This window comes from Antechinus flavipes, chromosome 2 (genome assembly GCF_016432865.1).
Source record: "Antechinus flavipes isolate AdamAnt ecotype Samford, QLD, Australia chromosome 2, AdamAnt_v2, whole genome shotgun sequence".
Taxonomy (NCBI): domain Eukaryota; kingdom Metazoa; phylum Chordata; class Mammalia; order Dasyuromorphia; family Dasyuridae; genus Antechinus; species Antechinus flavipes.
The window spans coordinates 154978969-155006304 of NC_067399.1; the positions used below are offsets into that span (position 1 = coordinate 154978969).

General features: G+C 34.9%; 1 protein-coding gene across 8 annotated transcripts in view; it reads left to right on the forward strand.

Annotated features, from left to right (window-relative positions):
- The window catches only part of FOXA2 (forkhead box A2), a 61800-nt gene extending 39834 nt beyond the window's left edge, over positions 1-21966 (forward strand). For 2 of the 8 annotated variants that reach the window (XR_007950383.1, XR_007950382.1), the window contains exon 3: positions 10671-12677. The gene's annotated coding sequence lies outside the window, so the exon portion shown is untranslated. Of the gene's footprint in view, positions 1-10670; positions 12678-16009; positions 16349-17788; positions 17909-21647 lie in introns of those variants that run through there. The other 6 variants (XR_007950385.1, XR_007950384.1, XR_007950387.1 and 3 more) reach the window with 5 other exon arrangements.
- The last annotated feature ends 5370 nt before the right edge of the window (positions 21967-27336 follow it).

The following is a 27336-nucleotide window of genomic DNA, read 5'->3' on the forward strand; positions in this document are numbered from 1 at the left end:
GCGGATAGAATGCTAGCCTTGGAGCCAGGAGGACCTGGGATTAAATGCAGCCTCAGGCATTTGATATGTACTAGCTGTGTGATCCTGGACATATAATTTAACCCCAATTGCCTCACTAAAAAACAAAGCAAAAAAAGTAATCCCAGGTCTTCTTGACTATATTTGAAAAGAGCCATCAGTAAAGAAAGTTGAAAATTATGACATGTGAAATAAACATTTACAAAACACCTATTATATGCTAGATGTACTTTACAATTATTATCTCACTTGATTTCTATAATTCTGGAAGATAGATACTATTATTTTTGTTATTATTCCCATTTTACACATGAGGAAACTGAGGCAAAGATTAGGTGATTTGCCCCAAGTCACACAGTTAGTAAGCAATTTTAGACCAGAGGTCAACTCAGCTTTTCGTAAGGACAGGGCCAGAGACTGGATCAAATACCTCATAGTCTAACCAAAAGTCTATTTTTTCAGCTTCCCATTATCCCTTCATTATAAGATAACTGTACATTTTAAACTACATATATTTATTTTAAATCGAATTTAACAACATATACTTATTTTGAGTTGAATGAGGGCAGAGACTTCAAAAAGGAAACATTTTTTAAAAGCTTAGCTAGATGGTTTCAAATGTTTTCCTGTTTCTGTTCTGCTCCTTAGAATTGCTGAGGAACCGTGCAGAACTCAGCTACTTTGACCCATTACAAATCAAATGCTATTTAATTTTAAATGGGCCCTCAATGGGCCAGAGACATTCTTTATTCATCCCTTGTTGATTCCCAATCTCACTCTCCACAAAGCGTTCTCAGCTACATTCACTTTTTTCAAGCACCGACTCCCATTCCCTGCTCCTTCACTCTCAGCTGATGGCCTTGATTCCCACTGGGCTGAGAAGTTTGAGGCGGTCAGGTGTGAGCTCCCTCATTTCCTCCCTTTGCATCTCAAAAATCTTCATCTCTCTGTACCTACTCCCTCTTCCTTCTCTCTTGAATCAGAGAAAAAGGAATCCTTTCTTTTTTTAAAAACTCTGTTCTATGTCCAAAGGGCTATCAAACTGTGCATATCCTTTGATCCAACAGTGTATCTACTGGGCTTGTATCCCAAAGAAATCATAAAGGAGGGAAAGGGACCCACATGTACAAAAATGTTTGTGACATTCCTTTTTCTAGTGGCAAGAAACTGGAAATTGAGTGGATGCTCATCATCTGAAGAATGGCTGAATAAGTTACGGTATATGAATGTTGTGGAATATTATTGTTCTATAAGAAATGATCAGCAGGATGATTTCAGAGAGGCCTGGAGAAATTTACATGAACTGATGCTAAGGCAAGTGAGTAGAACCAGAAGATCTTGCAACAGCAAGATTGTACAATGATCAATTCTAATGGACATGACTCTTTTCAACAATGAGATGATTCAGGAGAGTTCCAAAGGTCCTGTGATGAAGAGAGCCATCTGCACCCAGAGAGAGGACCTGAGTATGGATCACAACATAGTATTGTCACTCTTTTTGTTATTGTTTGCTTGCATTTTGTTTTCTTTCTCATTTTTTTCCCCTTTTTGATATGATTTTTCTTATGCAGCATAATAATTGTGAAAATATGTACAGAAGAACTACACATGGTTTTTTTTTTAATAACTTTTTATTGATAGAACCCATGCCAGGGTATTTTTTTTTTTACAGCATTATCCCTTGCATTCACTTTTGTTCCGATTTTTCTCCTCCCTCCCTCCACCCCCTCCCCCAGATGGCAAGCAGTCCTTTACATGTTGAATAGGTTACAGTATATCCTAGATACAATATATGTGTGCAGAACCAAACAGTTTTCTTGTTGCACAGGGAGAATTGAATTCAGAAGGTATAAATAACCCGGGAAGAAAAACAAAAATGCAAGCAGTTTATATTCATTTCCCAGTGTTCTTTCTTTGGGTGTAGCTGCTTCTGCCCATCCTTGATCAATTGAAACTGAATTAGCTCTCTTTATCGAAGAGATCCACTTCCATCAGAATACATCCTCAAACAGTATCATTGTTGAGATATATAATGATCTCCTGGTTCTGCTCATTTCACTTAGCATCAGTTCATGTAAGTCTCTCCAAGCCTCTCTGTATTCATCCTGCTGGTCATTCCTTACAGAACAATAATATTCCATAATGTTCATATACCACAATTTACTCAACCATTCTCCAACTGATGGGCATCCATTCATTTTCCAGCTTCTAGCCACTACAGACAGGGCTGCCACAAACATTTTGGCACATACAGGTCCCTTTCCCTTCTTTAGTATCTCTTTGGGGTATAAGCCCAGTAGAAACACTGCTGGATCAAAGGGTATGCACAGTTTAATAACTTTTTGAGCATAAGAACTAGACATGTTTAACATATATTGGATTGCTTGCCTTTTAGGGAGGGAGTGGGAGAAGGGAGGGAAAAAATTTGGAACACAAGATGCAGAAGTGAATGTTGAAAATTATTTATGCATATATTTTGAAAATAAAAAGCTTTGACAATAAAAATGTAAAAAAAAAAAAGAAAAGAAAACTTAGTTCTGTTGGTTCCTATCTATTATTCTAGATATGTCAAATATCTTCTCTTCAAACACTCTACATTCCAGCTAAACTGGCCTACCAGCTTTTCCCTGAACTCTACATTCTGCTTCCTGTCTCTTTTCCTTATCATAGGATATCTCTTGGAGGTATCTTCCCTTCACCTAAACCTCTTGAAATCCGTGGCTTTTTTCAAGAGTTCGGGTTCCATCATAAGAGCCTTTCCCTATTTATATTCTTCCTGCCTAGTTCATGATCTTCATCTTCTCAGATTACATTGCCTTTACTTAGTTGCTCATATGTTGTAACCCCCAATAGAATGGAAACTTCTTGAGGAACAGGTACCACGTGATCTTTGTATCTCCGGGGTGCAATCAGTAGGTGCTTAATACATATTCACTGAATTCATTCAAATTTGATCCTATAATTTCATTTCTCTAGAATCTTCTCTATTCAAATATTTGATATATCTCCAGCACTTTGTTTTGCAATCCCATGTCTTTTGACATTCAATTAAAAAAAAAATCTTTCTTCATGGCCCATAAATAGGCATAGATCTGGGCCATATTCGGAAAACCTTCATGGTGCTATCTGTGATGTCTGATGATTGCCTTTTTATGTCCTTTGCTTTCCTACTAAACTTTTCAAATGAGTAGTCTAAATATGTTGCCTCCATATCCTTACCACGCACTTTCTCACACACTTGTAATCTTGCTTCTGAACCACTTTCCACTCTATAGAAACTTTACCCCAAAATGCCATCAATGACTGTCACTATCAAATTATCTTTTCTCATTCTTTCTTCTTGTCTTCTCTGGAGCATATAATACTGATGTCTACACAACGTACTCAGGAAGTCTAATTTTATCTTTAAAGACAAACATTTGTTAAATTTTCATCATAAAAGACTTTATTTTCATCAAAGAAAACAAAACAAATTTTTAAAAATGATGAAACACGCCCAGAAAGGAAAAGCATTTTACCAGAAGTTTCTGGGCAAGTTCATAGAACAATGAAGTCTAGAACCAGGTCTCTTTATACTCAATCCAATACTCTTTTCACTGTACCATGCTGATTTAATAATGTTTATCATCTGCTTTGGGTACTCTAAAAATGCACAGTAACATATTTTGTAAACTTGGTTCACCTGACCTTAATAATAGTTTATTTAAGTTTGCTTAAAATACCATCTCTTATGTTCATTCTAATACAGGAATTACAAGCATATAAAAATTCCTGCTATGCAAAAGACACCTACTGTGAGCCAGGGGAAAAATAACAAAATGAAAAAAGGGACTTCAAAGTAGAAACATTAAAAAAAAAAACATAGCTAGATAGTTCCATATGTTTTCCTTTTTCTGTTCTTCTGCTCCCTAGAATTGCTGAGAAAATGTGCAGAACTTGGCTGCTTTGACCCACTACAAATCAAATGCTATCTAATTTTAAATTCCCTTCAAGGAAATTATTTTACTGGGTGGTGAGAACAAATGTCAACATATATGCCAAATAGTTTGGGGGACTCGTGAGCAACAACAACAAATGTCAACATATATACTAAATAATTTGGGGGATAGCAATAATAAGTGGAGGAGATAATGGCCCTATATGGAAGGTGATACTAGAACTGAGCTTTGAAGAGAGTTCAGGATTCCAATAGATATGTTAAAAGGAGAGCATCAATTTAGCAAAAGGATGGAAGGCACAAATGGCAAATAAGGCTTGTGTGGATGAAGTGTAGATTGTGGGGATGGAGAGAGAAAAGATATGAATCAATCTGTGAACTTTAAATGCTAAACAGAGAAGTTTGTATTATAGAAGAAGCAAACCACTGAAGTTTCTTAAGGAAGAGAATGACATTGATGATGATGATGATAATGATAAGAATTTATAAAAATAATTAAGGATTTCAACGTGATTTACAAATATTATCTCATGTTAAGAACAACTAGGTAGTTCAGTGGATAGAGCACTGGGTTTGGAATCAGGAAGATTCATCTTCCCAAGTTCAAATCTAAGCTCTGACATGTGTGACCCCTAGCAAGTCACCTGTTTGCCTCAGTTCTTACTATATAAAATTGAGCTGGAGAAGGAAATAGCAAACTCTCCAGGATTTTTGTCAAGAAAACCTTCAATTATGGAATTATGAAGAGTTGGCAATGACTGAATGTCTCATTTCATCCTCCTACAATAACAATTGTCCTTGTTTTTATAGAAGATGACATTGAAGCAAACAGAGGTTAAGTGAATTGACATAGTTACTAAGTATCTAAGGTCAAATCTGAACTCTTCTTCCTGATTACAGGTCCAGTGTTCTATCCACTGTGCCTGCTGTTCTGATCTGTTTTTAAGGAGTAACAATTTGGCACTATGTGAAGGATAAATTAAAGAGGAGAGGCTAGAGACAGGGAGACAAATTAGTATCCCATTGTAAAGGTCCAGCTGAAAGATAATGAGGTATGAACTAGGGAAATAACTGTGAGCCAAGAGGAGGGAATGGATGTGAAGGAGTGATAAGTATATAGATTTTCATACCATAGTAGCTTACTTTTACATAAAGCATTCGTATTTATAAAATGAGTTCAGATTGGTGCAAAGTAGACTAAATAGTTGACTGAGAGTCAAGAAGATTCATCTTCATAAGTTCCAGTGTAGTCCCAGACTCTGCGACCCTGGACAAATCACTTAATGTTTGCCTCAGTTTCCTCATCTGTAAAATTAACTGGAGAAGGAAATGACAAACCATTTCAGTATCTCACAATTCACACATCATACACAACATTCGTCCCTTATTTGGGACTTTGCACAGGCTCAAATGCACTCCCTTTCCATCCCAGCTCCTTAGAATCTTAAGCTTCCTTTAAAACTCAAATCAGAAGCCATTTCTGAAACATCAAGCCTGTCCTAATTTCCCCAGCTACTACTGTAATCCCATAGAAATTACTTCATTATATACACACACACACACACACAACACACACACACACTCGTATTTATTTATAAATTGTTTTTAATTATTTATAATTGTTTATAAATTGTTTATAAATTTATAAATTTGTTGTTTTCCCTGATAGAATTTAAGTTCTCTGAGGGCAGAGAGAGTATTTTTTTCTTTTTACCCTTGTAATCTAACACAATAACTGACAAATAGTAGATGGTTAATAAGGGCTTGTTACATAATCAATTGCATGATAGGTCACTTAAAATGGACAACAAAGTCATTGCAGCACCCAACTCCTCCCCCCACCCCCCATTCTATAGTGCCTTATAGGTTCCTGTTCAAAAGGATTCAATCACCAGGATAGCTCATATGGTGAATGATATAAATTTAGGATTTTATACCTCATTACAATCTGCAGTTTTATTTTTTCCTTAGATGCAGGGATTCTCCCTGGCTTCAGCACTGGACTATCAGACTCTTTTATGTGTAGTCATTCTTATAGGTTTGTTGTTTTGTTTTGTTTGCTTGCTTTTTTGTTTTTGGTTTGTTGTTTTGGGTTTTTTGGCATGCCCTGCTGTTTATTCTTGATTCCTCCATACTATAGTAATATAATTCCTTTTTAAATTTAATAGTGTTTTGTTTTTTCAATTACATATAAAGATAGTTTTCAACATTCATTTTTGTAAGATTTTGAGTTCCACATTTTTTTCTCCTTCCCTTCCTTCCCAATCCCCTCCCCAAGACAGCAAGCAATCTTATATAGACTATTTCAGACTTAGTTGATTATCACATAATCTTGCAATTACTGTGTTCCTGGGTTCTTCCTGCTCAACAAAGGATACTGCCATCACCCTGAATTTTCCTGCTGAGCCCTTCTTCACTTGTGCCTACCCTTCTGAGTACAGGTCTCCAAAGCAGGACCAAGTTTGATGAAAGTGAAACAATATCTTGTGATTTTTGCTATGTAGTCTCACCATATAATTTTTCTTCAAAAACTGAAACAATGTTTTATTTTGTTTTCAAACATTAAGGAGATGTCCCTAAGACTTTATTTATTGGTCCAGGGCCTTAGGATTTGTAGGTCAATTCTTCTTCCCAGGTGCCTAGAGTATAAAAAACCCAAAATATGAGGACAGTGGTGAGAGGAATATTAGAACACCCACCTACCCCTACTCCTGTACAATGTAAGCTGAGCTTGTTTTTTCCTTAAAAGTTATTGAAACCATCCTTAAGACTTGAACTCACTGTACAATTGATATCACTTGATATAATTGATATCACTTCCTAGTTGCCTAAGTAAAAAAGCAGGTATGAGGAATAATATACTTCCACTGATGCTTGGCTGGCAGAATATGGAACTTGGAGACAGAGGAGCTTTACTTTCTTAATCAACCTGAGATGTCCTCAATGTCTATCCTTATTAAATATCCTTCTTCTGCTTCGACTGAGTAAATCTCTTTTTGTTAAGTGTTGAAAGGCCTGTACTTGTCTCATTTCATTCCAATATCAAACATAAACTATCAAGGGACTGGCATGAGTCAAGTCCAGATCAGAAAAAAAGGAGTTAGCACCATTCATATTTAATGGATGTCCCACTGTGCTGTGAGTCGACATATTTTTCTGACCAAACATTTGCAAGTAAAGATGAGGAGGAAAGAAATATATCTGAATCAGTTCAATAGCTTTGTTGAATATCCATAAACTTCCTTTTTGTTAAATGTTGGGTGGTCCATGAATGTCTCATTTCATTCCAATACTGAGCCTCATCATCAAACCAGAGCTGAATTAGACCTGACCCAGAACATATGGGATTCTGACACGCTGGAATTCCTTGAGGGAAGAAAGTATCACCCTTAATATATTTATAGGCCATAGCACATTGAAATCAGTCAAAATGGTCATTGAGATTGAATGGAACATGTAATTTAGTCTTCCCGTTACCTATAAAATGATGGTGGGGAGAGAGTGTGAACTAAACAAGTTCTAAATTCAATGGTTACCTGATGCTCTATAATCTTTCCAAATGCTAGAAGTACCCACCTTATTTCCTTATTATTTTTATTAAGTTCACCTATGGTTTTTTTCTTCTTCCTTTCCTTATTGTTTGCCTGGTGTTTGCAGGGAAGGGACCTTTTGGTAACTTTATCATTTGCCTTCATCATTGAAGACTTAATGCTCCTCTATTGTAAAGAACGCTTCCATCTCTTATTAGAACTAATGCATCCCCACTACTTCCCAGAAACCATTAGTTAAGTACTTTAGCATGAAGTCAAGGTGTTCATTTTCAAAACCACTAAGTTTAAGACATCTACATACTATCTCTCCTACATCTTCATGTAGTGATCATTTTTATGAGACTGTAGGAAACTATTCACTTGCACAGAAATATATAGGAAAAGATATGTGAGGATCAAGAATCTCTCTTTATTCATGGCTGTTGACATTTATATTTTGATAATTTTTTTTTCTTTTCTTCACAGGAAATACTGAGCTTGAATATTAGAAACAAAATAACAGGTAGTTTTCAGTGGTGAAAATAACCTAGGACTAGTAATCTGACAGCCTTTTTCTTTCATTATCTAACTCTGTGACTTTAGACTTCATTTCATGTCTCCCACATATTATAGAACAGAAAATGGAGAGAGAATTACAGTGAATTATCCAAGCTTATATAGGAAGTAGTAAAGCTGAAATTTAACAGGTACCTTTATCTTCTCTATTGCTTTCTCACTCAACTATACTGTACTTTCTTTTGTTGAAACCATAGTTTAAAGGTCTGTTTATCTGGAAAATCATCAAGAAAATAATGAATGCAGCTGTATTATTTTTTATACAAGATTCTAACTTGAAAAATAAACAACCCCTCTCACTACCTACCAAATCTTACAAGCAATATTTTTCAAATATTGTCAGATTTCTTTTCCCTTAACAGCAAAGTCATCCATGCCATATACATCTGATTTGTTATGTAATTTAAAAAAGTTTAATAAATCATCTGACATTGTTCTTTTCTCCACTCTGTTATATCAGTTTTTTTCACCATGAACACAGAAATATGAACATTTTTTTTTTTTAGGATCAGGACATCCTGATGAGAAAGATTTTTCTATTAAGTCTGATTGCAACCCATCTATGGATTAGTAAATAAGTTTGTCGCATAGCTAATAACTGTTGGAAGAATGCTTTGAACTCCTCATTATAATTTTAAGCCTAGCACTCTATCCGCCATACCATTATGTATTTCTAGAAATCATATCTTTAAGACCCTGATATTAGTTAAGGAAGTATATGCAGCAAGAATAACCTAAGATGAAAGTAGAGAATTTTGAACAATATGATAGTCTAAGATACATAGTGGATTTAAAAATCAAATTATCTGAATTAAAATCTTAGGTCTTAAAAGTGAGACGGTTGATTTGACATAGGGTCCAGGAAGTAACAGGAAGCTATTGGTATTCATTGAATTGGGAATTGTCTGATGTACCCCAGAAATATCACTTTGGCAGCTGAAGAGAGGACAGACTGGAATAGGGAAAGATTTCAGGCAGAGAGACCAATAAAGCTATTGTAATAGTGTAAGTGAAAGATAACAAGAGTCTAATGTAGGACTGTGGCTGTGTGGCTGGAGAGAAGATATATACAAAAGATGTTAGGATAGTAGGAAAGCCAAGATTTAACAGTGCCTAAATGAACAATTGGATATGTTGGATGGGGGAGAGCCAGGAGTTAAGGAAGACACTGAGATTGAGAATCTGGATGACTGGGGAGGATGGTAATACTTTCAAAAGGAATAAGGAAGATCAGAAGAAAAATAAGTGTGAAAAATAATGACCACAGTTTTAAACAAGTTGAATTTGAGATGTCTATAGTCAAGCAAATTTGGAAAGTTTAGATTACAGTGGTTCTCAAACTTTTGTTTACAGTATCTTTATCCTATTAAAAATTATTGAGGATCTCTCCAGAGCATTTTTGTTTATCTGGGTTATATTTATAGACATTTAATATATTGGAAATAAAAACTATTTTTGAATTTGTAGACTCTCTAAAAGGGTTTCAGAGATCCCCAGCATTCTCGAGACCATACTTTGAGAACCACTGTAATTTAGACTCTAGAAGGTAGCTGGTGATATATGTTTGCAGGTCAGAGTAGAAAGTGGTGCTATATACATGTAAATCTAGAAATCATTTACATAGAGATAATTAAATCTATGAAAGCTGATGAGATCACCAACTGAGATATAATAGAGTGAAAAGAGAAGAAGGCAAAGGACAGAATCTTGAGGAGCATCCTTGTTTAGGGTATATGACATTTATTAAAGAACAAGCAAGAGGGTTAGAATGATTGGTTGGAAATGAAGACTAGAAGAACAGTTGTAGTTTAAAATCATTTAACCCAGAAAAAAGGAAAAACCTGTGTACACCTGCTTATTCTCAATGCCTAACATCAGAGACATTCCAAGGGCTCTCAGGTTCTGGGCCACCTATTGATGCCAGGTGTTTCCCCCTTCCTTACCTCTAACAGTGTACTTTCAGTTTTCCCTACTTAAAAAATGCTATATAAGGTGAAGGGGAAGGCTACCCTACCGGATACCAATTAACACCTCAGTAGGAGGCTCTTTGAACTTCCAGTAACAATCTTCATCTCCTTCCCTCCCACATTACTTCCAGCCATGTGCAAATGCCTGAGTATTCACCGAATAATGAAAATGAGTTTTATATATGTATATGTGAATCCATATATAAAATGCATTTTCATCATATATACATATATTATCATTTAATGTTTATTAAGTACCTATTATGTGTCAGTCACTCTGCTAAACTTTAGTGATACAAAAGGAGGCAACACACAGCCCATGCCCTTGAGGAGTTAACAATGTGTTGACAATAATAACAACAACAACAAAAATCCTAACTATATACAATATAAATATGAAATAATTAACAGAAGTTCCACTTTCTTTAAATTACAATTTCCTCCAGGACTCAAGAGGAAATCAATTGTAATGATAATAATTCAAAAAATAAGAGGACAATATATACATGTGAACCAGTTTAAAACAATAACAATGCTTATGTTGCACATATACCCATAATAAACATATTTCTAACTGATATTCTTAAATTATCTCTTACTTATACTCTTCTAATATAATTCTCTTTTCTTTTTGATTCATAGTGGTTATAGAGGTGGAAGAAAGGTCCAAGATCACAACTGAGTAAGCAACAAAGGTGGGATTTTAAAGTCCAGTTTCCATACTTCAGCCAAGAAGAAATCTGATGAAAAATTATAATAAATGAATTCACCTACTCTACAACTGTATTGGACATCAGATAGAAGACCGAAAGGCAAAACAAAAGATAAACCCAGACTGGAGTGGTCTCTTAGCATGACCAGAGACCAATAGGAACATCTCTAGAATGCCAGACTCTGTGTCCAAAGGCAGCCAAAAGAGAAGGTTACCTTAAGAAAGATCTCAGTGTGTTCCATCTGGGGACCTTGGAAATGCTGGAGAATGATACTAATATCTAGCATGTTGTGCAAAGATTGGGATTATCCAAGGCCAGTGATTCTGAGGTCTCTAGCATAGTGTTTTGAGACCATAGAAAAGGGCCTGGTGGTCCAATGTTCTAAACTTCAAAGTTTCAGAATTTCCTACCTCAGGATGGTAGAAGTCAGTAAAAGATATCAGCATACCCAAGGTGGAACCAAGTAGAGCCAACTACCTCACCCAAATGTAGTAGCAAGTGGGTAAAATAAGGCCCTGACCTAAAACCCCAATTTTACAACTAAAATCAGAGAGATGAGGAAATTAAAGAAAACAGTGACCAGTGTCAAAAATTATTGGAAGTTGAAAGATCCTCCAAAAGTAAAAAAAAAAAAAAGTCTCTATAAAAACTGTAAGCAGAGACTTAAAGGAAAAAAATGACTCTCCACAAATGGCATATTATGAAATGAGGAATTAAAAAATGAAGTACAGTAAAAAAATTTAAGGAAATAATTAGTTGGAGAATAAATAAATTAGAAGGGAATGTGATAAATCTTATTCAAGTAATGAATTTCTTAAAAACTAGACCAAACAGAAATCAGTAGCTCCATGAAATAAACGACATGTTAGAACAAAATTAAGGATTAAAAAATATAAGAAAATGTAAGATATGCGATATAAAAACTAATCTGGAAAATAGATTGAGAAGGAATTTAAGAATTACTAAACACTGAAAAACCGTAATTTAAAAAAAGATGCTATATTTCAAGAAATCATAAATTTAAACAATCTATATCTTTTACAATAAAAAGTAAATGATAAAGGCAATATACCAATTACTTCCTGGAAGACCCTATCCCCTCCTCACCCCAAAAGTCCTTTAGAGCTCCCACATCAAAGAAATGTCTGTATTGAAAGAAGTTCAAGTACCAAGTGATAGGAGTTCAGAATCACATAAAACCTGGCGACTTCTACCAAAAACAAGAGTTCTTAAATACAATATTTTAAAAGGCTTACAACTATGAATAAATACCTTGCCAAATTGGGTTTAATCCTATGAGGGGATTGATCTTTAATAGAATAGAGCATTTTTCAAGTATTTTGTTTGAAAAGACCAGAATTGAGTAGGAACTTTGAAATCCAAATATAAGAATAAAGATAAAACTAGAAAAAACTGTGATCTCCTCAGCATGGGGTATTACTGGCAAAGAAAACTCATTCTACCAATAAGAGTTAGCATCTATTATGGATTTAGAGCCTCAGAGTTGCTTGGAAACATCGAGTGGTTAAATGATTTCCCTAGAGTCATAGACAGTGTATGTGGAGGACAGGACTTAAATAGTGGTCTTCCCAATTCCAAGTTCATTTCTCTTTTGAGTGCTTGGCACAATTCCTGGTACACAGAACTGATTGAATAAAAGAAAGAAATGAAGAAAAGAAAAGGAAGGAAAGAAAAAAGGGTAAATGATTGTTAACATGTTTTCTACCAGTTAATCTACTGTGCAAAATAGTCACAAAGATCAAAGAATGCATAACTTGCAATAAAATGTAATTTAATAATTATAGGTAAAAGAACTTTGAAAATATACATGGAAGGAAGAAACAATATTGACAAGGAGAATACTGAAATCTTTGGAGAAGTCAAAGCAAATGGAAAGTTGGATAAAACAAATTTGAATAAAAAGCAATTTAAAATATTTCTTAAATTACAAAGAATTTATTTGCTTTTGTTTGTTTCTTTGGAAAAAACATATTGACTTAATTGAGGAATAGCTAAAAAAGTTTTAATACATTAATGTAATGAAATATTATTTCTCATAAAAGAGGATGAATATGATGACCATGGAAAAGCAGGAAGGACAAAACAGAATAAGAACAAGGAAAATAATATATACAGTGACTCCAACAATGAAATGGAAAAAACAACACATTCAAAACTGAATGCTGCAAAAATTGAACAAGCATGGTCATACATTTATCCATATATATCCATATACACATACATATAGAATGCATATATATGTATATGTATATATATATATATATATATATATATATATACACAGCCTATTTCTATCTCTGACATAGAAAAGTCAGACTTTTTAATATAATATTATACCATAATATAATATGATAATATAGGTACCCTAAAGACAAAAAATATCAACCAATTTTTAAAAATAATAAAATTCAGGTATTAAGACACCAGAAGCACTACTTTATTTATTATAAAGAACAATCACACAATATTACTTTGCCTTGTGATGAACTCTGGCTGTTGTCAGTGGAAAAGTGCTTCTGGTCCTCCTTCCTCTTTTTATACCACTTATTCTAGATACTTTATTTGCATTTAGTTTTGCTTCATATTTTTAGGTACAAATCTTAGTTCTTCTGTTCTGCTATAAACTCCTTGGGAACAAGATACTGTGTTTTTTTCATCATACTTCCATCCCCAATATCATATATTGAAGTATTTGATAAATGTATAATTGAATTGTGGATCATTTTTTCCAAATTTAAAAATTATAATCCCATATATGACTCAGGGAAATGTATGTCACCTGGTGCTATAAGGATGATAGTAAGGTCTTCATGGCCTCTGACTCATGAACATATGGTGCTCCTAAGTATTATATTTGTTTACTGTACCCTGATAGATTAGTCAACCCTAGTTTTAGAATGGGTCTATATGCCACCTGGCCCTTTACTACTTAAAGTTAGGATTTAAAATCAGCTGAATATACCATGATAGCTAGAGAAGGAGTATGATTATTGGTAGAGGGTATTTCAAATTGAAGCCAATTGTCTGCAGACCAAAGACATACATGCCTTTCCTATACTCCTCCCATGTAAAATTAAATAAGGATGTCTCCTTTTTTCAGCATACCCAGCACCATAAGAGAATTGAACCTAGGATTCATACTTTATCATTCAGGATAAGGTGTAGAAAATGTTTCAGGGTTCAAATTTTCCCAACTCTCATTTTTTTAATACCCAAGATTATTAAATAAAAGTTAATATATTTTATATATCTTCTATGCCAAGAAGTCTTGACTTGAAAGGTACACATATGAGAGATATTCTAGATTTATGCAAAGATGAAATCAACAGTCATTTATTAAGCATTTAACATACCAGGGACTGTCCTAAGAGCTTGGAAAATAAAGAAAATGAAAAGGCAAAAAATTTACATTGTATTAGGAGAGAGAATATGTATTGATGGTCAGTCTTTTTATTTTCTTTTAATCGTTCCTGATACTTTGTGACCCCATTTGGGGTTTTCTTGGCAAAGATATTGAAGTGGTTTGCCATTTCCTCCTTCAATTCATTTTTACAGATGAAGAAACCAAGACAAACAGAATAAAGTGATTTGTCTAATGTTTTACAGCTAATAAATATCTGAGTCAGGATTTGAACTCATGGAGATGAGTCTTCTTGATTGTAATCCCAGGGCTCTATCCACTAGACCATCTAACTGCCCCATATATTCATATTAATAAATATATACAAGTCAGATAAAACTGGATTAGAAGTGGATTGATTTACCTATTCTCCATTAAGGAGTCTCTACTCTGGACCTAGGTATATGATCTATAAGAAATATCAAGTTCAAATGGAAAAGGAAGGTCAGTAAATGGTATAAAAGAATTTGGTGGGTACATATTGACTCTAAAAATCACATATTAATATTATGTTTTATTGTATTTTTATTTATTTTGTTAAATATTTACCAATTATATTTTAATCTGGTTCTGGTCTAATTTGTAACTGTTGTAAACTGCAATGATTAAAATTTAATTTGGAAATAACTAACAAAATAAAAAAAGATATAGATAATAGATGTCTATTTTTTTTAGGTTTCACATTCTTACTTTCTGATACTCTTTACTACTCAAGATCACTAAATAAAGATTAATACCCTCTATTCATCCTCTGTGTCAAGGAGTATTAACCTCTGATCTATATCATGTTTGATTTTGAAGGAAACTACCCTCTAATGATCTAAATCCAGCCTCTGACACTAATTGTATGATTCTAGGAAAGTCACTTAACTTCTATTTGTCTCAGGTTCATTATTTGTAAAATGAGGATAATATTACCACTACCTCCCTGAGTTGTTATGAGAATCCATGAGATAATTGTAAAGTATATTTCCTGGCAAATAATAAGCTAATAAGTGCTATTTAAATGTTAGCTATTATTATTGTTATTATTATAACTTTTATTATAAGTAAGGTTTGTATGTTTTCTCATACTCTTCAATTCATTAAATTTCTAATCTTTTGATTTTATTGAGATAGGTGATAGAGATCCTGAGACCACATATGGGCCACCAAGCAAAATCGATAAGGGCTAGAAACGCTGCATTTGTTTTAGTCTTCTTATGCTCAAACGAATATTTTCAGGTTTAAGGAACTGACTGTTCCAAAAATCAAACCCATTGATTTTTCTAAAGGGTAAGTGTATGCAGATAGTTACAGTAAACATGACAGTCCTAAGCTAGAATCTTTATATTTCAACTAGGAAAAACACCAACTCTGCCAGAAGCTAAACAAGGTTTAGAAATGAAATCTGAAAAAATTATGTCTTGAGGTGGGCTCCTAAGGTTGGCAGGCTACAGGTATTTCCTAGGGAATTTTGGGAAGTGAAACCTGGATATGGGAGTGGGAGGGAAGGCACATAAGGGGTGGCAGTACAAGCATGTCATCAGGATAAATTGATTAGTGCTCAAGCTGTTTAGTTATAGCTAAATATCTCTACGCTTACGACCTCTGCTTCTGATTTTGATCTGAAATCATCATCTTGGTCCTTATATTGTAAAGGCTTCCAGTTACTTTAGAAGGAAAGCTTATTAAGGGTAAAAGCATGGTGTCACAGATGTCAGTGCTGTACAACAAGATGAAAAGAGCCAGGGTTTGAATCCTGCCTCTATTAACAGCTGTGAAAGGAATAGCAAATTATTGAAGCTGTCTCAATATTCTCATCTATAAAATGATAATAGGAATAACTATCTCACAAGCTAAAGTTCTTTGTAAACTTCACAGTATGATAGAATGTATAAGCTCTTTTTCTATAAGAATATGTGTTTATATAGATTAGAGATTTGGAATTATGTCATGGAAGAAAGAGGTGACCAAGGGAACAGCTTGGACAAGTAGAGTTTTTTTTTTTTAATTTTTATTTAATAATTACTTTATATTGACACTCGTTTCTGTTCTGATTTTTTTTCCCTCCCTCCCTCCACCCCCTCCCCTAGATGGCAAGCAGTCCTTTATATGTTGGATATGTTGCAGTATATCCTAGATACAATATATGTTTGCAGAACCGAACAGTTCTCTTGTTGCATAGAGAGAATTGGATTCAGAAGGTATAAATAACCCGGGAAGAAATACAAAAATGCAGATAGTTCACATTCGTTTCCCAGTGTTCTTTCTTTGGGTGTAGCTGCTTTTGTCCATCGTTTATCAATTGAAACTCAGGTTTCTTTGTCAAAGAAATCCACTTCCATCAAAATCCTCATACAATATCGTTGTTGAAGTGTATAATGATCTCCTGGTTCTGCTCATTTCACTTAGCATCAGTTCATGTAAGTCTCGCCAGTCCTCTCTGTATTCATCCTGCTGGTCATTTCTTACAGAACAATAGTATTCCATAACATTCATATACCACAATTTACCCAGCCATTCTCCAATTGATGGGCATCCATTCATTTTCCAGTTTCTAGCCACTACAAACAGGGCTGCTACAAACATTTTGGCACATGCAGGTCCCTTTCCCTTCTTTAGTATTTCTTTGGGATATAAGTCCAATAGAAACACTGCTGGATCAAAGGGTATGCACAATTTGATAATTTTTTGGGCATAATTCCAGATTGCTCTCCAGAATGGTTGGATTCGTTCACAGCTCCACCAACAATGCATTAGTGTCCCAGTTTTCCCGCATCCCCTCCAACATTCATCATTATTTTTTCCTGTCATCTTAGACAATCTGACAGGTGTGTAGTGGTATCTCAGAGTTGTCTTAATTTGTATTTCTCTGATCAATAATGATTTGGAACACTCTTTCATATGAGTGGTAATAGTTTCAATTTCATCCTCTGAAAATTGTCTGTTCATATCCTTTGACCATTTATCAATTGGAGAATGGCTTGATTTCTTATAAATTTGAGTCAGTTCTCTATATATTTTGGAAATGAGGCCTTTATCAGAACCTTTAACTGTGAAGATGTTTTCCCAGTTTGTTGCTTCCCTTCTAATCGACAAGTAGAGTTTTATAAAATATTTCTCCTCCCTTTGGAATAGGCTCTTCAAGGTTAAGCTTTGAGCCCTTGGGCCCCTTAGTATCTGAAGCATGAGTTCCCTAAGAAAAATGTCCAAGTAAGTAACTTAAGGCTGATTTTAAAATGACCAATTAAAAAGGAGAAGATTGTTGTCCTTTTCTTATTCACTTATTACTATCTGGAATGAATCCCAAAATTCTCAAAGTGAGTTCATCCTTATACTTCTTGAGCATTGTGGCTAAATACTGTACTTTAAGTTTGCTTTTCTATTGTAAAATACTATGAAAGTCTTTTCATGGAAAGAGTTTGGAGGTCTGTTACTGAACAGCAAGCAATAATTTAGAGGTTCACTTAGCAGCTATTGTGACTGCCTTTGTTTTTAGTTCCATATAACAAAACTAAAACACCTTCTCATTTTCCTGTTGTAGCTTTCTTCTACTTGCAAAATGAGAACTACCTTCAAAACACATGAAGTGTTTCTCTAACACTAATGGTATAATAACTATTTTCTCTATGAATCAACTCCAGATGGAATTGACAATGGAGATATTCTTCACGGGAGAAAGAGAAGTGGACCTGAAGTCAAAAAGGCTGGAGAGCAATTCTTCACTCTGGTCTTTAAAGCCAGTGGGACCATGGAAAAGTCATGTAAGCTCTCTGAGCCTTGATTTTTCTTATCTGTAAAATAGGGAGAAGAATTCTATTGCTACCTTCCTTATAGGCATGTTGTGATAAACACATTTTAGGAACTATAAAGTACCATGGCAATGTAATCTGGTGGTAGTAGGGCAAGGATAGGGATTATTCCTATTATTAAATTAGTACAGTGAATTAGGGTGAGAAAACTATAGCAGTCTGCTTTTCTCTCATTTATAGTCCTGGAGAGTTGGCTAGAGCACAAGAAGATCTGCTTAGGATTTACATTTAGGTTTCCTTGACTTTGAGATTAGATTTCTATTCCCTCAACCATGTTACTTTTTTTTTTTAATAATAATGAAAAAAATACATTTACAATCAACTCATGGGGTCACAGAATGTTAGAAGTGGAAGATAGTTATGAGCTATAACAATAATAATGATTATTAAAGGTCACATTCATAGGGTTGATAGATCATTTTCCTTCCAACAATCAAATGAGCACACAGTGCAGATTTCATCTCCTTTTCCCAGAAAAGGAAAACAAAATTATAGAAGTTGAATGACTTGCCTATTTATATAATGAATAAGTAAAAATGATGGTGAAAAGCAGGTTTTCTGATTCTGAATCCAATGTTTTTTCCATTGCATCAAGCTGTCTAAAATGTCTGTTAAATTAAATTCAAACTTTATAAAGTGCTTTCTGAATACAGGGCATTGGGAAAACAGATAAATTGAAATAGTCCTTGCCTTTATTTACAAGTGAAGAAGCAGATTTAGAACGGTAAACTACAATGGCACTTCCTTTGAGATGGATGGGAAAAGTTAAGGAAGGCAACAATAGAACCCTCTGGAATTGAGGAACTCCCTATAGGAGATAGTATGTTGTTATAGCAAAAAGAGCAAAAAACACTGTTTTCTTCAGTGGGAATCTCAAAATCTGAGTTCTAATTTCATCCAGCTCTGCCACCAACTACCTATGGAACAATGATCAAGGTATTTCACCTTCCTTTCCCCCATCTTTGAAGTGAGATTCATATCTGCTCTGCTTGCTCCACAGGGTTGCTGACAATCAGTTGAGATAATAGATCTGATATCTTGGCTTGTAATGCTAAAACCTAGATTCAAAGCCAGACAGTGATATCTACTACCTCAATGATTCAGAGCAATTCCCTTAACCTCACTCAGTCTTAGTTTCCTCACTTGTAGAAGGAAAGGAGCTAGACAACATGATTTTTGGACTCCCTTCCAATTCTAAATCTGTAATCTACTGTGCAAACACTTTATTATTCCAACTGTAAGAAACAATATTTATGGCTACCCTTGTATGTATGTTATTTCTATGGGGCAATAGGAAGAAAAAAAACTCTTTTAGCTCTTTTCTGATAAGACTTGAATTTGAATCCAGACTGACTTAGATAAGTAACTGGATAAATCACTTTTTCTCTCTGGGTCTCATTTTTTTTTTTTCATCCATAAAATGGGAAGAGTGAGCTAGATAATCTTGAGTTCATCCCATCCTGCTTCAAATCCCATGAGTCTATGGCTATCAAAGATCTATTAGACCCCTGATTAAATGCTGCCTTGAGCCTGGAAAGACCAATGTGGGTCATTTCTTCATCCAAGTCCTCAATTAGACACATTTGGCAAGACCTAAATTACTTTAGAAGACTAATGACTTGAATTGTCAGATGTATTGTTTAGGTGCCCGAAGAGCAATGACTTTGTTCATAAGAGGTGCCAGGTTAAGGAGCTCCAGTTAAGTAGCCCCTGCTGGGCTGCAGTTAATACCCATTGTATTACTGACAGTCACTATAGGGCCAGTCCCTATCACCTGGCTTTGAAGTGGGTTAAACAAGGCTTTCTTCTTTCCTCTGAACCGGAAGCTGTGTTGGAGTTGGGGTCAGATGGAGGAGGGGTGGAGGGAAGACACCACTCCCAAAAGCAAAGAACCTCAGAGGACCATAGGAAGAATGAAGGAATCAAAGGATGATTTTTAAAAACCCCTCCATCCCATCCCCCATTTTTGGAAGCACATTTAAAACTGGGAAACTTGAGCTGGGCTTTCTCAGCCTTTATAGAAACAACCTTTTCCTTCACTTTAAACAACCTCTTACAAAAGGGCCATAAATTGCACTTTGTTCTTAGGGCAGAAAAAGTCAGGGTCAAATCTCCCAATGACCACATCTAAAGCTTCTAGTTTTCCAAACCAAGAGGGAGTGGAGCAGGAGTGAATGAAAAGTCTTTCCTTTTTAAATTCCAGGAAAGGCTGTTCAATATTCTTTGCCTGTTATGTACTCTGTAGACTGCTAACCTGAGGGTTCAAAATAGAAACGCTGCCTCTGAAACTTTCCACTTTAAATTCCATACATCATAGTACTGGCCCTCAAACTGCAGTATAGCTTTCTCAGTGTTTTACCAAAGACAGGACTTTGGTTTTTATCATGGAGTTTCTTAATCTCTGATATTCAGCTCCACACTAAAGGTCAGAAGTCATTTGAAATATTTTTCAGGAGAATGACTGAAGACTAGGGACAAATTTCTGTACTCATTTAAAACCTCCTTTCCTCCTTTCTCCCCAACATTCAAAAGTGTATTGTTGTGGTCATATTAGTTATATCTCTAGGAGAGTCTATCTGGTATTTATTCTGGATATTAGCATACTAACATGCTTTGATTGATAAAGTTTGATTGCTAGAATGAAGAAGTGCAAATCTAATTAGGTTTCTAAAAATCATGTTAGAATATGTAGAATATGAAATGGATTTGCACATATAACATGCATTAAAGGAGCTTAATATACAAAGTATGAGATAGGATTCATTCATTCACTTATTCATTCAGCAAACATTTATTTAGTTTCTACCTGGTGCAGAGTTTGAACTTCACCAACTACTGGGCCCATCTAGAAGGTCAAACTTCCCAGTCTAGAGATAGGGAATCTTAGAAGAGTTATTGAAATACAAATTTATCATTTAGTTTGAGAGGCAGGGGATTATCAGTGTAGCATGTAGCATACATGTGTAGCAAGTATAGTCACTGGGTTAAGGTGAATTCATCTACTCTAACTATTGGTGTTCCAGTCTCCCTGAGAAGTATGACTATGAGCTAATTGATGGGGGTAAGAAGAAGTGACATGTGCTCCACATTCTTGTGGGAAAGTTCATGATCCCCTTACAGTAAGGGCAACCCAACACTATCTGCATGCACTTTGTGGTCTGTTAACCAGGAAATTCTAAAATCCTGAACTTGCACTTGAAACCCCAACTTTAAATCTCAGGAGTTTTAGGACAGATTCTCAATCTGCAGTGAGGGGATAGAGACTTCCTCATACTCGCTACAATATGAGGCAAAGGTCACTAGCTCCTCCCTGTCCTTCCATTTCCTTCTTGAGGATTTTTGAGGTTTTAAAGTAATTTTCATGGTTCTGATTCCAACAACAAGGGGTACAACAATTATACTTTAAAAAAAAATCCTCACCCTATCAAGAAGGCTAAGGGGATTTTTTTCCTTAAGGTTGGAGAATGAAATGGTACAAAAGTCACCTGAGAAACTCATATATATGCTGCCAAGTGATTGTGCCCTGATTAACCAATTAACCAAGTAATTGAAAATACGTTCATTAGTTGTATAGGCATGTTGCTCATACAATCTCTCTGTCTCTCTTTCTCTCTCTCTTTGTCCCCTCAACCCCACCCTCCCTCCCTTCCTCTCCCTCACCCCTCCTCCTCACCCCACCATGTACCCACAGAGTTGAAAGAAACCTAAATATTAGATGACAATTCTAAGCAATGGTAGCAACAGCTTACAGACAATCAGCCAATTTATATATGGAATTGCAGCAAAACAACAGTGACATATAGAAGCTGCTAATGGAGCCTGGAAGATTGTTCAAGCCAAGCCATGAAGAAAAAGCAAAAGTGTGAGATGACTATAAGGTGTACCTTCTTATATTCACATGGGAAACTGTGGGAAATTATTTTTCTTTGGCATGAAAATAAAATTATTCGATGAGATTATCCTTTGTTATCTAGTATTCTGAACTAATTAAAAGTAATATATTTGATACATTTTGAAATTCCTGACTATTTTGTTAATAAAGAATGTAACAATTGGAGTTTAGGTCACATTTATCTAATTATTCTGAGTACTTTTAAAATAGCTTGGGGTTCCAGATCACTTAAGATCCATGTAACAAATAGATGCTCTTTCATGTATTCTAAGCCATTACATAAATCACACATTATGATTGAGAGTTGTAGTAAAATAAGTTTGTTGCCTTGATATTAACTGGTACTATTTTATATTAGGCTTCTGTCTGTTTTATGATGGAGAATTTGATGTTTGTTTTTTATAACATGTTTTCCAATATAATGATAAATATTATGTAAAATAGATAATGTAATATTCACTAGAAGAGAATTGATGGATCTTATGGATTCTACCCTGCTCACCCCATCTGAAAAAAGTATGCTCCATTCAAAATATCACATCTTGGAAAGGAAATTGATAAATTGGAGCCTTTCTATTCATTAGAAGATGGTGAGGATGATGAAGGGTTTCAAGGATCACTTGAAGGAACCAGGGAAAAAGGGAATAAAAGATTTAGGAATGACATAATATAGATTGGTAAGCAGCACACATAAATTCCTAAACATATGGAATCCTTACACTAATAAGTAAATTTGGTAAATATCATCATCTTTACCTTATGCCCTCATGTATCAATCCAATTAATTGGTAAACTAATGAAATGGCTGGCCACCAGTCAAAATTTTAGTGTAATTAGACAATACCCATAAATATAACTATTAAAAAACCACCAGAAGTTCCTATCTTTACATTTTGATTGGGACTAAATCCTATCTTTCTTTCCTTCCATTCTCAACTGAAACTGAAGTGTTACTTTGCTTGAGAGCCGTGATCAATTGACAGCATTCAACTTTCCAGATGCTCCAACTTAGAGAGTCATATAAGCCTATGAATTGTCAGAAAGGGAGTGCTGCCCTTAAGTACTAGTTGGAAATAGATTTATTAGGAAGCAGGAAAGCAGGTTGGTTGGTTGTTCCTAGAGAGATGTATTGTCAAATAGATAATTACCTAATTAACGTTAGTATGATTAATAAAGTTTGACTGCTAGCAGTAAAACATATAAATCTAATTGGTTTCTATTGCACTCATTGACATCTGTAACAGTAAATTGGATTTGTACATGAACTATGCATTATAGAGTTTAATTTCTTACCAAGCCTATTATCCAAAAATATGTGAAGAACTTGAGCTAAATTTGTTCAGATTTCATCTCTACCTCTATCAGAACAATCTTGTGCATAGATGGAAAGTTGCGCCTTCTGTAGTGATTTGAATATGTTATCACAACTTGGACACTTATTATCTGGGCACATGGTGGGGAAGTCAATAACAGGATCATTGAATTGGAAATGAAGGAATGTAATATCTTAAAGGCAAGGATTTTACCTTTCCAAAATGGGGAAATGTTGAAGTATTCAGTTTGGAGGTAAGAAATGGTTCCAGGTTCTTCTTGCTTTCTCTTATTATATAGTTTAGTTCTTTGATTACCTGAGTGTAACCTTTAAAGTAATAAACTGCTAGAAAAAAAGAAATGTAGGAGAAACAAGAAGATGAGCATTATCTATTACATTTGTTTTTGTTCAGTTATATCTGACACTTTGTGACCTATTTGGGGAAGTTTTCTTGGTAAAGATATTGGAGTAGTTTTGCTATTCTCTTCTCCAGCTCAGTTTATGGGATGAGGACACTGAATCAAACAATTAAAAAAAAAAAACTTGCCTAGAGGGTCATTTGCCCAGTAAGTGTCTGAGAACAGATTTGGATTGACGAAGATGAGTTTTCATGATTCTAAACCCAGTGCTCTATCTACTGTACCACTTAGCTGCCCTATCAGTCATCATTACTGATCTCCAATACCAAGTTCTTTCCTATGAGTAGGTAATTAATCACCTGCTGTGGTGTGCTTTGAAGGATTCTGAGTTTATAAACTCACTGTATTACAAACTTAAATGTAAAATGGTGTATTAGCAAATACGAGGAGGGATGGAAGGCTACTGGGGGCTGAGGTGAGCTCCTGTATAGTCTGCTTTTTAATGTACTATAAAATTCTTTTCTTTCACCCTTCAGTTGTTCTAATACCACTTATCTGAACTCTGTGAATCAGTATTACTCCCCCCACTCTTTTCAATTTATACTTGTTCTCCTCACTTCAGAACCTACTTCCTGGGTCCTAGGAACCAATCAGCTCTGACCTCCACCCAAGGATTTATCCAATTTTCACAACTGTCACACTTGCTTAGAAAAGAATATGATACTTTGATAACTCTCTAAAATATTCTTCACAAAGTTGCTAAAGGATCTGAAATTTCACCCTTAGAAATGAATTTCTTTGGGTTAAACACAATTTTTCTTTAAGATGTACCTTCAGAAAACAAATAACCAGAGTTTCTAATACTTTTATATGTCAGTTAAGTAAAATCTCTTTCTGAAGATAAAACAGTTCCTAAGAGAATACTAAGTTGTTTGGTTGGTAAGTGAGGGAGATGCAAAGGTCATAGAAATGTGAAGGGAGGAGGATGCCAAAAGCAAACCACCTACTTCACAGTTTTGCCAAGAATAGATCTTGTCTACCAAAAAGAAGGATGATATCCCTCTGTACTAAAACCAGCCTCGGTAATCCTAAAGCTTGAATGCATAAACTCAAAGCATTCTGGGCCTGTCATCTTCTAACCTTCTCCAATTACATAGTTGAGGTTTTATGATTAGCTAATTGTCATCATAAAAACAACAGATCTCTGGCTGGGGAGAGGCACCCAGACAGGAGAAACAGGAAGATGAGGGAGAAACAAGGAAGAGGAGTAATTTATGTGGGAATTCAACGTAGACAAGTGAAGAAGGGAGTGGGGGATGGAAGGAACAGTGAAGCAGTATTTCAAAGGTTTATTGCCAGCATTAATTCAAATCATAAAAAAAAAAATAAAAAAAACTTTTTAGATATTTACTGTTTTTTACAAGGCACCATGCTAGGTGAGGAGGACACAGTGATACAAATAATAATAATGTTTTTCCAAAGAAACTAATATTCTATTAGGGATATGGAGTGCAGTTTACATATGACATTATATAAATATATAAATAAATATTCTTATAGAATGTAAGATTTTGGGTGAAGCAGTAGGATGAAAGGTGGGACTTGAACAAAATTAGGAGACAGGGTAAAAGGGGAAGGGAATTCCAGAAATGGGGGACAGCAGTGAAAAACCCTAGTTGGAAGTTGGAATATTTTGTTGGAGGAATAGCATGACATGGAAGCCCATGTCACTAAGTTGCAAAGTATGCAGGAAATAAGTAAAGTGTGAATATTCTAGAAAGGTAGAAGACCAGGCCATGAAAGGCTTTGAATGTCAAGAGATTTTATGTTTTATTCTGCAGGTAATAGGGAACCACTGGTGTTTATTGAGAATATGGGGGAGTAGTGTAGAAAAGAATATGGTTAGATATGTGCTTTAGGAAGATCACTTTTGAATAGGGGGTAAGGAATGAGCAGGGGGGAGACCTATGGAAGGCAGACCAACAAAAAGGATTTTATATTTAATTCTAGTAATAACAGGGAATCACTGTAATTTATTGAATGGGAGAAGTAGAGTTGGCATTCAAAGCCTTTCATAACCTTTTTTCATTCATTGCTTTGTTTTGTCAGTGTAGACCCAATTCAGATTGTTGTCACAATCATGAAATCCACCCCACTTGAGAATTTAAAATTAATCAACTAAAAAGCTAATGGGTTGCATAATGAGAGAGATGTAATATTCATGATCAGTGAATAGATGGATCTAATGGAATCTGCCCTGGTCACCCATCTGAAGAAGTATGTTCCATTCAAAATACTGCATCTTGGAAATGAAATTGATAAGCATCACTTTAAGAAACTAGGGGGAAAAGGAGCAAAAAAAAAAAAGATTTAGGAATGATTTAATAGTCTTTTTTCTATATTTGACTAGCTGTTTTGGAGAGATTCTACTTTTATTTACTCCAGTAGGCAGAAGTAGGAACAATTCTTAAAAGTAGCAAGCAGATAGATTAAATGATGTAATAAAATTTTCTTAACAGAATTGTCTAAAAGTACTGCCTCACAAGAAAATGGGCATCTTTCCACTACAAGTCTGAATAGTGAATAATCATTTGTTCGAGATGTCAAAGAAAGGATTCTAGGACAGTTATGGATGGGATTACATAAATTATGGATCTCTGAGATCTACTAAAACTCAAAGATTCTGTGAAACAAGTTGAAGCCTGAGATAAATCCATCTGGGAATTAGATATTAGATCTCAATAAAATGTGAAATTTTCTGTTCCATATTAAGATTTTTATGACTTCACATGACCAAAGAACTCGTAAGGACAAAGAGTTCAAGAGAAATGTTAATCTAGGTTCAACTGCCAAGTGTAGTACACTTCCATCTACATAACTAGCTAATTTTGAAGTTATTGCTAATAAAGTCATTGGTTCCAGACTAAGCTTTCTTAACTATTTTATGTGTGTCATGGACCCCTTTATTAATCTGACAAATGCTGTAGATCCCATATCTGAATAATATTTTTTCTTTCCATATTCACCATTGAAGGAAAGGTTAAATTTCTTTTAGAGCTTAGTGAAAATAAAGATGTATTTTTCCCACTTAAATTCACAGTTCCTCTGAAATCTACCAATGAATCTCAGGTTAGGACTCCCTGTTCTAGATTCAGAGGCTAGTAACTTTGGAAGAAAACAAATGTGAAAAAATGTGCCATTTGCTTTTCACAGAAAAGAAAAAAAAAGACTAGAATAGTATGGATGAATGAGTCCATAAATCACTACTACAGGAAAAACAACTAAAAGTAATCATTTGTAACCTTGGATGATATGGGTTGGGGATTGGCATTTGAATCACAGAATTTTGTTTATATGATGCTAGTTGGGAAATGGACTTAGAAAAATTTTGGGTAGAAAATGTCACCCCCACTTCACCCCCCTCTACCTCAACTCACATACATGCACCCTATCTTCCAATTATCAAATCCCCTAGAAGAAAGACCTAAGTCCCAGCCCCCACACCAACTAGGCTGTTGAGTGCTGTGCCAATTGTTAGTGCTCCCTAACTTTGGAGTCTGCTAATTAACCTTTGAGTTGAAGTAGTTCTGTGAATTAACAAAGGAAGGGGTGAAAATAGAACCTTCTTCAACTATTTGAGGTAATTTTTTAGACTTTTCCACTTAGAAAACAGAGATTGGAGAGACATTCAAAAAAGAGCCATCACTTTTTTGAAATTCCAGCTTTTAATGTATAGGCTTTTATATAAAAGTTCCCTAAACCATTGACTAAAGCAATTCTACATAGCCTTTCTGGAGTAAAAGATACCATTCTCTCC